Source organism: Tupaia chinensis, unplaced genomic scaffold, assembly GCF_000334495.1.
Source record: "Tupaia chinensis unplaced genomic scaffold, TupChi_1.0 Scaffold000212_1, whole genome shotgun sequence".
Classification (NCBI taxonomy): domain Eukaryota; kingdom Metazoa; phylum Chordata; class Mammalia; order Scandentia; family Tupaiidae; genus Tupaia; species Tupaia belangeri.
In genome coordinates, this window is record NW_006159687.1 from 1413856 (window position 1) to 1423510 (window position 9655).

The window sequence follows — 9655 nt, forward strand, 5'->3', positions numbered from 1 at the left end:
TTGAACAGAATCCTAACCTGTTTCCTGGCTTTAAGCAAAGTGCCTTGGCATTTCTTTGACTTAAGTTAAAACTGGTTTTCGTAATAGTAACGAGTGAACTCACCGTTGAAAGTAGTTAGATTATGTACGAAATTGTGTGATCAATACAATGTGGGTGGGAAAGGAATGGAAGACAATTGTAGACTCCAGAGATAGTGTGAGAAGAGGGTAGGAAAGGACAGAAGGTCAGAAAGAGGGGTAAAAAATAATTCTAGGAACTAGAAATGGAAGATTTTTTATAATATGCATGATTAAGTCACTATGCAGTATATACTGGATGGGAAATCCATTTTGTGTGCTGTGATGATGCTTAGGGAAGGAATGTAAATTGAGTTACAAAAAAAAAGTTTCAGGAAAAAAAAAATCTATTCGATGACTGCAGTAAGATATATAGCCCCAGTTAGGTGCTACTTTATAGGATGTGTAAAGTTAGACTTGTGTTCATGGAAATGAACCTGTGTTTGCTATGAAAATATTTAGATTAATTAAGGTCTTTAGTAATTCAATAAAATGTGGGGAGAAAACAGTATAGAAAGCAAACATAGATACCAGAGACAGTGTGGGAGGAGAGTGGGAAATGGCAGAGGGTAAGAGATAGGGAATCAAGGATGGGGGGAAAAAAGCAAAACATACAGAAAACAAGAAATGGAAGATCACTTGCTGACAATAACATGTTTGTTGATGTGCTTGATTGAGACAATATACAGTGTACTCTGGATGGAAAATCTCATTTTGTATGCTGTAATGATGACGGTGAATGAATGCAAATAAATAAATTGAAATTAAAAAAGCCTTCTCTCCTCTATCACAGGTTTTTGTTTTGTTTTGGTTTTGTATTTTACAATAAGCAAACAAGGATTATCAAGAAGATAGGGCAGAAGCACGTTTTTCAAGGGCTGGCAGGTGGCGTGGTGGTTAAGGGCACTGAACTTTCACATGGCTGACCACAGTTCAAGTCCCAGACCTGGCAGTTTTGCTTTCTCACTTTCTCTCACTCTCTCTTTCATTCTGTCTCTCTCTGGACAAATTTAAATAAATAAATGAAGTTAAATAAAATAACTCATAAAAAAAAGAAAGAAACATGTTTTTCATAGGAAGAGTCCTGAGTTCAAATTCTCTGTACGGCGGAGGTGCAGAAATATCCTGTCATTCGCTCGTATTAGGGACAAGGCGGTGAGCCACTGGAATAGGGAATGTACACGTCGGTGCACATCACATCACAGACGAATTCCAAAAAGAGCAATGTCATGTAGAAAACAAACATGAACGTGTTCTCTGAGGAGAGCCATGCCATAAGAGAAAAATAAAGTTAATGATCATGAAAATCAGCCAACTTATGGGCTTCCTCTACATTTGCCGTTAATCTATCCCTGTAATATACTGCTTCACATGTCTAGGTTTCTTTTTCATTGTTTAGAGTTTTCTTCTTTTTCATTCTCTCTCTCTCTCTCTTTTTTTTTGTATTTTATATTGTCAGCATTTTTATTACAATTCATTAAGCATATGAAATATCTATACATTTTATCTTCACATCATTTCCACTACTAGAAATGTAAATTGGGTAAATACTTTTAAGATAAATACTTTCAGAGAGTTCTTTTTTTTTTTTTCCTAAGAGATTTTTTGCTATAGGGTGCATGCACTCACCAGGGACAGAGAGCCACAGAGAGACAGAAAATGAGAAATCACCCCCAAGGGGGATGGCCATGCCACAATCCCTTCTCTTCCAGTCTCCTCTTGGGATTTGGGGCCTGCATGTACACATGCCCGGTGTGAGTTTTAAGCCGTCAGCTCAGTATCTGAATCACGGTTGACTACATGGGAGTCCATTATGCCATCTGCTGGTCCTGAGAGTTCTAATTCATTTTTTGCAAGTTCAGTTCCACTAAAGTGCAACTGAACAGAATGTTGACTTTGTGTGTGAGCATTGTACGTACATATAAACGTGGAAACTTCCTCAGTGTATGAAAAGTTGCCTTTTGTGTACATCTGCATAAAGAGAAACTGTCACAAGATCTCAGCTTCTGGGCAACAGGACTTGCAGTAGACCCTTGATGGTTTTGACAGCTGTTGTCAAAAGACTCGTGTGGACCACGATGGTCTCAGGTGACCACGGTTACGAGGTTAAGAGTGCCCAATCACCAACCAGAGTGATTTTTACCAGAGTGTATTCCACTTTTTAAAAAATTTATATTACTTAATTTTCTTTAAGAAAGATTTTATTTAACTTTATTTATTTATTTATATTTGATCAGAGAGGAACAGAGGAAGAGAGAGAGAGAGAAAGCAAGCCACCAGGTCCGGGACTTGAACCATGGTCAGCCATGTGGAAGTCCAGCACCCTAAACCACCATGCCACTTGGTGCCCCCTCACTTTTTTTTTTCAATGTAGTAAGTACTGAAACCAGCAGCTGACAGAAACCTGGGGCAAGAAGAGAGCTATTTTGAGGATTTTTTTTTTTTTTTGGTAGAGGTTTTTGTTGTAGGGCACGTGTACTCGCTAGAAAGACAGAGACAGACAGAGAGATAGAAAGTGAGAAATCACCCCCCAGTGGGGATGGCCACGCCGCAATCCCTTCTCCTAAATTCTCCTCTTGGGATCTTGGGCACGCACACACATGCGCCTGGTGTGAGTTTAAGCCACCGGGTCCAGGACTCGAACTGTGGTCCACTACATGGGAGTCCAGCAACATAGCCATTATGCTAACTGCTGGTCCCTGTTTTGGGGATTTTGATCTGTTAGAGTTTTAGACTTAAGGGATTTTATCTTTGAGAATTTCCTTTTTTTTTTTTTTTTTTGGAGAGATTTTTGCTATAGGGCACGTGCACTCGCTAGAAAGACAGAGAGAGGCAGAGAGACAGAAAGCGAAAAATCAGCCCCCAGGGGGGATGGCCACAATGTAATCCCTTCTCCTCCATTCTCCTCTCGGGATCTTGGGCACGCACGCACATGTGCCCGGTGTGAGTTTTAAGCCGGGACTCGAACCATTGTTGACTACGTGGGAGTCCAGCAACATAGCCATTACACTAACTGCTGGTCCCACCTACTTCTCTACTCTTAACTTTTTCGCACAAAAGCCCTTTTCTGCTTTATCTCTTCTTAATTCTTTGTACTGCTCCCTCCCATTCCATGTGACACTCTCTGAGGCAATGAATGATTTCCAGACATATCATGAGCCTTCCTCAAGGAACAAGAAAAAGATCTAGCAAATACTGTAAACTTTAGGGGAAAAAATCTTCCACCCTAGCTGACCATAAATGATAGCCCTACCATTTAACCTAGACAGAAAAGGTCAGTCTTAAATCCGTCTTTGACTTTTAAGTGGGGTCAGAGTGCTCCGCTTCTGTACCTAGTCTGACAGTTTGGTGAGGTGTAAGGGTTTTTTCTCCGGGACAAAATTAACTCTATCAACAGGAACAAGTTTACAAAACAAAGGCTGTGTAGATCCACACTGAAATCTTTAAAATCTAAAGTCTTCCAGAGCTTCTTACCAAAAGAGTTGTGAAAAGATGAGTTTGGGGGCTGGCAGATGGCATAGTGGTTAAGGCTCTGGACTCCCACATGGCTGAGCACAGTTCAAGTCCTGAATCCTGCAGGTTGAAACACATTGGGTATGTGTGTGTACATGATCAAATCCCAAGAGGAGAATGGAGGAGAAGGGATTATAGCGTGGCCATCCCCGCTGGGAGGTGATTTTTCACTTTCTCTCTGTCTCCAGCAAGCACATGAACCCTACAGCAAAAATCTCTCTTTTAAAAAAAAAAAAAAATTTACTTTCTCTTCTCCTTTACTCTTCTCTTTTCTCTCACTCTCTCTCTCAAATAATATCAATATTCTGTGTATATGTGAGTGTTCTACAGCTTATAACAGTAAAAAGGCTATAGGAAGCCCACAGGTGCCTTGGTAGTTAAGGCACTGGACTCCCATGTGGCCAACTGTAGTTCGAGACCCAGACCTGTTGGCTTGCTTTCTCACTTTCTCTCTCTCTCTTTGTCTCTCTCTGGTCTAATTAAAATAAGTAAATGAATAAACAGAAATAAAATAATAATAATAAAATTAAATATACAACTCTTTATTTAAAAAAGGCTATGGGATGTCAGTTCACTCTCTATAGTAAAGAGGAAATATACTCAAGAAAAAGTGTACACAGGAAAAAGAAAGTATAAAAAAATGTATAGTTTCCCAGCTGTGAATCCTGGTACTTGGCTACGCTGACCCAAGAGCTGGGTATATTAGCATATGAGACCCTCCGGCCGGTGGCTCGGGACGTTTGGACAATCAGGACACTCAGTGCTCTTTCAATTGTCTGACACGGCTGCTTATTATAGACTGTACAGTTCGACTCTCTGGGGCATCACTACAGAAAATAAAAAATAAGCTTAAGCTCTCTGTCTTTCTCCAGAGAGCACGCATGCAACTTTAAAAAAATAATCAATAAAATAAAATAGATTGTGTCAAGCACGTTGTTAAGAAAAAAAAATAATCGAAATCTATCCTTTAGGCAATTTGGAAAATAACAAAAATTGTAAGTGCATACGCCCTTCTTAAAATTTAATAGTGTTTAGTTGAGCAAAGAACAATTCGTTAATCACAGAGCCCAGAACTAGTTCTAAGGAACTTCAGGTCTGCCACATGCTCAGATGACATTTATGGACAAAAAAGAAGGAATATGTCATACTGGAAGTGAGGTAAAGGGCTGGGTTGGTTACAGTTTAGGGCTTGCCTCATTTGAACAAGTGGGCCATCTGTGACTGACTGAAGCGTGGTTGGCTAGAACTCAGCTCTGTTATAGAAGTGTAACTGTCAAGTCCTGGACCTGGCCACTTGAAAACCACGTCAGGGTGCGTGTACGTGCGTGCCCAAACTCTCAAGAGAATGGAGGAGAAGGGATTGAGACATAGCCTACATCACAGGGTATAATTTCTCACTTTCTCTCCATGTCTATCTGTCTCTCTGGTGAGCTCACATGCCTATGGCAAAAACTTAAAAAATAATGAAATAAGTGCATATATCTTTAATTCAGCAATTTTTAAAAATTTTTTTAAATTATTTATTTTAATTTTATTTATTCCTTCATTTATTTTACTTTGACCAGAGAAAGACACAGACAGAGAAAGGGAAAGTTGAGAAAGCAAGCCACCAGGTCCGGGACTCAAACCGTGGTTGGCCATGTGGGAGTGTCCAGTGCCTTAACCACCATGCCATCTGCTGGTCCCCTTTAATTTAGCAATTCTGTAGCTAGAAATTTATTCCAATTAAATATTCACATGTGTACAAAAGCATATATATACAAAATTATTCATAGCATCATTGTTAAAAGATACTGAAAAGAAATGTCCATTAGTAAGAAATTGTTTAGGAGTCAGGACGCGACATAATAGTTAAGGAGCTGGATTCACACATGGCCAATTGCAGTTCGAGTCCCAGACCCAGCAGTTTGAAAATCAGGCCAGGCACATGTGTGTGCATGCCCAAAATCCCAGGAGGAGAGTGAAGGAGAAGGGATTGTGGAGCAGTCATCCCCCATCTCACTGTCCCTCTGGAGAGCACAAGCTTCCTATGACAAAAACCTTTAAAAAAAGTGTTTAGGGTCAGCCAGTGGCATGGTGATTAAGGATACTGGTCTCCCACATGACTGACCAGTTTGACACCTGGACCTGGCAGCTTGCTTTCTCACTTTCCCTCTCTCTTGCTCTGTCCCTCTCTGGCCAAATTTAAATAAGTAAATGAATAAATAAGTTAAATAAAGTAATTCTTTAAAAAATTGTTTAAATAGTAGGTGGTGTAGTGTTTAAGGTCACTGGATACTCCTACATGGCTGACCATGGTTTGAGTCCCAGACCTGGTGGCGGCTTAAACTCACGCCGGGCGCATGTGTGTGTGTGCCCAAGATCCTGAGAGAAGAATGGAGGAGAAGGAATTGTGGCGTGGCCATCCCCCCTAGGGGGTGATTTCTCACTTTCTGTCTCTCTGTCTGTCTCTGTCTGTCTGGCGAGCGCACGCGCCCTATAGCAAAAACCTCTCAAAAAAAAATTGTTTAAATAAAATAGGGTAGATTCAGGCATCACTACAGAAAATAAAAAATAAGCTTAAGCTCTCTGTCTTTCTCCAGAGAGCACGCATGCAACTTTAAAAAAATAATCAATAAAATAAAATAGATTGTGTCAAGCACGTTGTTAAGAAAAAAAAATAATCGAAATCTATCCTTTAGGCAATTTGGAAAATAACAAAAATTGTAAGTGCATACGCCCTTCTTAAAATTTAATAGTGTTTAGTTGAGCAAAGAACAATTCGTTAATCACAGAGCCCAGAACTAGTTCTAAGGAACTTCAGGTCTGCCACATGCTCAGATGACATTTATGGACAAAAAAGAAGGAATATGTCATACTGGAAGTGAGGTAAAGGGCTGGGTTGGTTACAGTTTAGGGCTTGCCTCATTTGAACAAGTGGGCCATCTGTGACTGACTGAAGCGTGGTTGGCTAGAACTCAGCTCTGTTATAGAAGTGTAACTGTCAAGTCCTGGACCTGGCCACTTGAAAACCACGTCAGGGTGCGTGTACGTGCGTGCCCAAACTCTCAAGAGAATGGAGGAGAAGGGATTGAGACATAGCCTACATCACAGGGTATAATTTCTCACTTTCTCTCCATGTCTATCTGTCTCTCTGGTGAGCTCACATGCCTATGGCAAAAACTTAAAAAATAATGAAATAAGTGCATATATCTTTAATTCAGCAATTTTTAAAAATTTTTTTAAATTATTTATTTTAATTTTATTTATTCCTTCATTTATTTTACTTTGACCAGAGAAAGACACAGACAGAGAAAGGGAAAGTTGAGAAAGCAAGCCACCAGGTCCGGGACTCAAACCGTGGTTGGCCATGTGGGAGTGTCCAGTGCCTTAACCACCATGCCATCTGCTGGTCCCCTTTAATTTAGCAATTCTGTAGCTAGAAATTTATTCCAATTAAATATTCACATGTGTACAAAAGCATATATATACAAAATTATTCATAGCATCATTGTTAAAAGATACTGAAAAGAAATGTCCATTAGTAAGAAATTGTTTAGGAGTCAGGACGCGACATAATAGTTAAGGAGCTGGATTCACACATGGCCAATTGCAGTTCGAGTCCCAGACCCAGCAGTTTGAAAATCAGGCCAGGCACATGTGTGTGCATGCCCAAAATCCCAGGAGGAGAGTGAAGGAGAAGGGATTGTGGAGCAGTCATCCCCCATCTCACTGTCCCTCTGGAGAGCACAAGCTTCCTATGACAAAAACCTTTAAAAAAATTGTTTAGGGTCAGCCAGTGGCATGGTGATTAAGGATACTGGTCTCCCACATGACTGACCAGTTTGACACCTGGACCTGGCAGCTTGCTTTCTCACTTTCCCTCTCTCTTGCTCTGTCCCTCTCTGGCCAAATTTAAATAAGTAAATGAATAAATAAGTTAAATAAAGTAATTCTTTAAAAAATTGTTTAAATAGGGACCAGCAGTTAGAGTAATGGCTATGTCGCTGGACTCCCACGTAGTCAACCGCGGTTTGCGTCCCAGACCTGGTGGCGGCTTAAACTCACGCCGGGCGCATGTGTGTGTGTGCCCAAGATCCTGAGAGAAGAATGGAGGAGAAGGAATTGTGGCGTGGCCATCCCCCCTAGGGGGTGATTTCTCACTTTCTGTCTCTCTGTCTGTCTCTGTCTGTCTGGCGAGCGCACGCGCCCTATAGCAAAAACCTCTCAAAAAAAAATTGTTTAAATAAAATAGGGTAGATTCATGCCTCAGAATATGAAGCCAGCACATTTGAGAAAGCTCAGTATATATTGATATGGCAAACTCTGTAAAATGGAATGTTAAATTTTAAAAGTATAGATTGTCTCTGGAAAACTACACAAGAAACTCTTAGCATCACCTGTGAGCAGGAAGACTAGAGGGCTTGAGCAGGGGTCAAGGATAGGAAAACGTTTTCTATGTTTGGAGTTTTCGGCTATAAGAAGTAGTCTAGTCAGTTAAATTAACACAACCTAAGAAAAACAAGGCCTCAAAAAAAAAAGATGACAGGCGTTCAGACAGTGGCGCAGTGATAAAATGCAACGGGGTGCTGTTACAGGGGAGTGTTCGGGGTCCAGGTCCGAAATGATCAGGCTGCCTGGAGGCGGCGTGTAGAGCGGCACTCGCTCTCTATTGGGAGAAGCTCTCTTTCTGTCTCTCTTGCTTTTGGAAGAAATAAATAAATACACTGAAAAGTTAAACAGTATGACCTATGTATGTTTGAAACAGAAAAGTGCTATAACTATTCTTATAAATTCTTTCAGAGAAGAATAACATATTTTTTTAAGAATTATTTTAACTTATATATTTATTTATTTATTTATTTATTTTAATTTGACCAGAGAAGGACAGAGTGGTGGTGGGAGGAGTGAGAAAGCTGCCAGATCTGGGACTCAAATTGCGGTCAATCATGTGGGAGTCCAGCACCCCTAACCACCATGCCACCCGCTGGCCCCAAGAATAACAAATTTAGTAAAAAAATACATAAAATTTAAAAAAATAAAAAAGGCTTAATTATATAATATGTAATATACTCACAGAGAATGAAAAGCAGTTTAAATTTCTTTTTTTTTTTTTGAGAGGTTTTCACTATAGGGCGCGTGCGCTCGCCAGATAGAGAGAGACATAGAGACAGAAAGTGAGAAATCACCCCCCGGGGGGATGGCCATGCTGCAATCCCTTCTCCTCCATTCTCCTCTCGGGATCTTGGGCACGCACGCACACGCGCCCAGCGTGAGTTTTAAGCCACGGGGTCCAGGACACGAACTGCGGTGGACTACATGGGAGTCCAGCAACATAGCCATTACGCTAACTGCTGGTTCCCAAAAGCAGTTTAATTTTTTGCCTTTCACATATTTATAATCAGACGATGTAGCACTATCATTTCTTTGATTAGGAGAGCAATGATCATTTTTTATTCTCTTAAATATTTTTGTTGTTGTTATAGGGCATATGCACTCACCAGAGAGAGAGGGAAAGTGAGAAATCACCCCTCAGAGGGATGGCCACACTGCAGTCCCCTCTCCTCTCCTCTCAGGATTTTGGGCATGCACACACTTGCACTCAGCGTGATTTTTTCAAGTGACCAGGTCCGGGACTTGAAACACACAGTCGGCCATGTGGGGGTCAGCTCCTTCATTTCCACGCCACCTACCGGCCCCTCTGAAATGTTTTTTAAGTGCACGTAAGGTGCCACGTACCGGACTGAGTTCTGGAAACCCAGCATAGACACAGACGTGGTCTCTGACTTCCAGCTAGGAGGCACAGAAAAGCGCCCTGTTGTAGAACGATGCAGGCAGCATTCAGTAGCTGCCTTCCCAGCTCAGAGAAGCAGTAGACACCGAATGTGAAGTGGAAGCAGCTGGAGTAGCTGGGTACGACTTAACTGCACAGGAAGAAGTCTTCAGACATAGATCCCTTACTCTCCATGCACACGACGAACGTCTGTTCCCGCTCAGGAGGCCCGGCGGACCAGACATGTCCGTCTTCTTCCTCCATGCGCACACATGCCTCGGCTAGGAAGGGGAAGTCGCAGGAGCCGTGCTTAAACGAGATTCCATAATTCAT

The 9655-nt window shown here is 41.3% G+C and overlaps 1 pseudogene; it reads right to left on the reverse strand.

The window, feature by feature from the left end:
* The window catches only part of LOC114007627 (tigger transposable element-derived protein 1-like), a 45209-nt pseudogene extending 35554 nt beyond the window's left edge, over positions 1-9655 (reverse strand).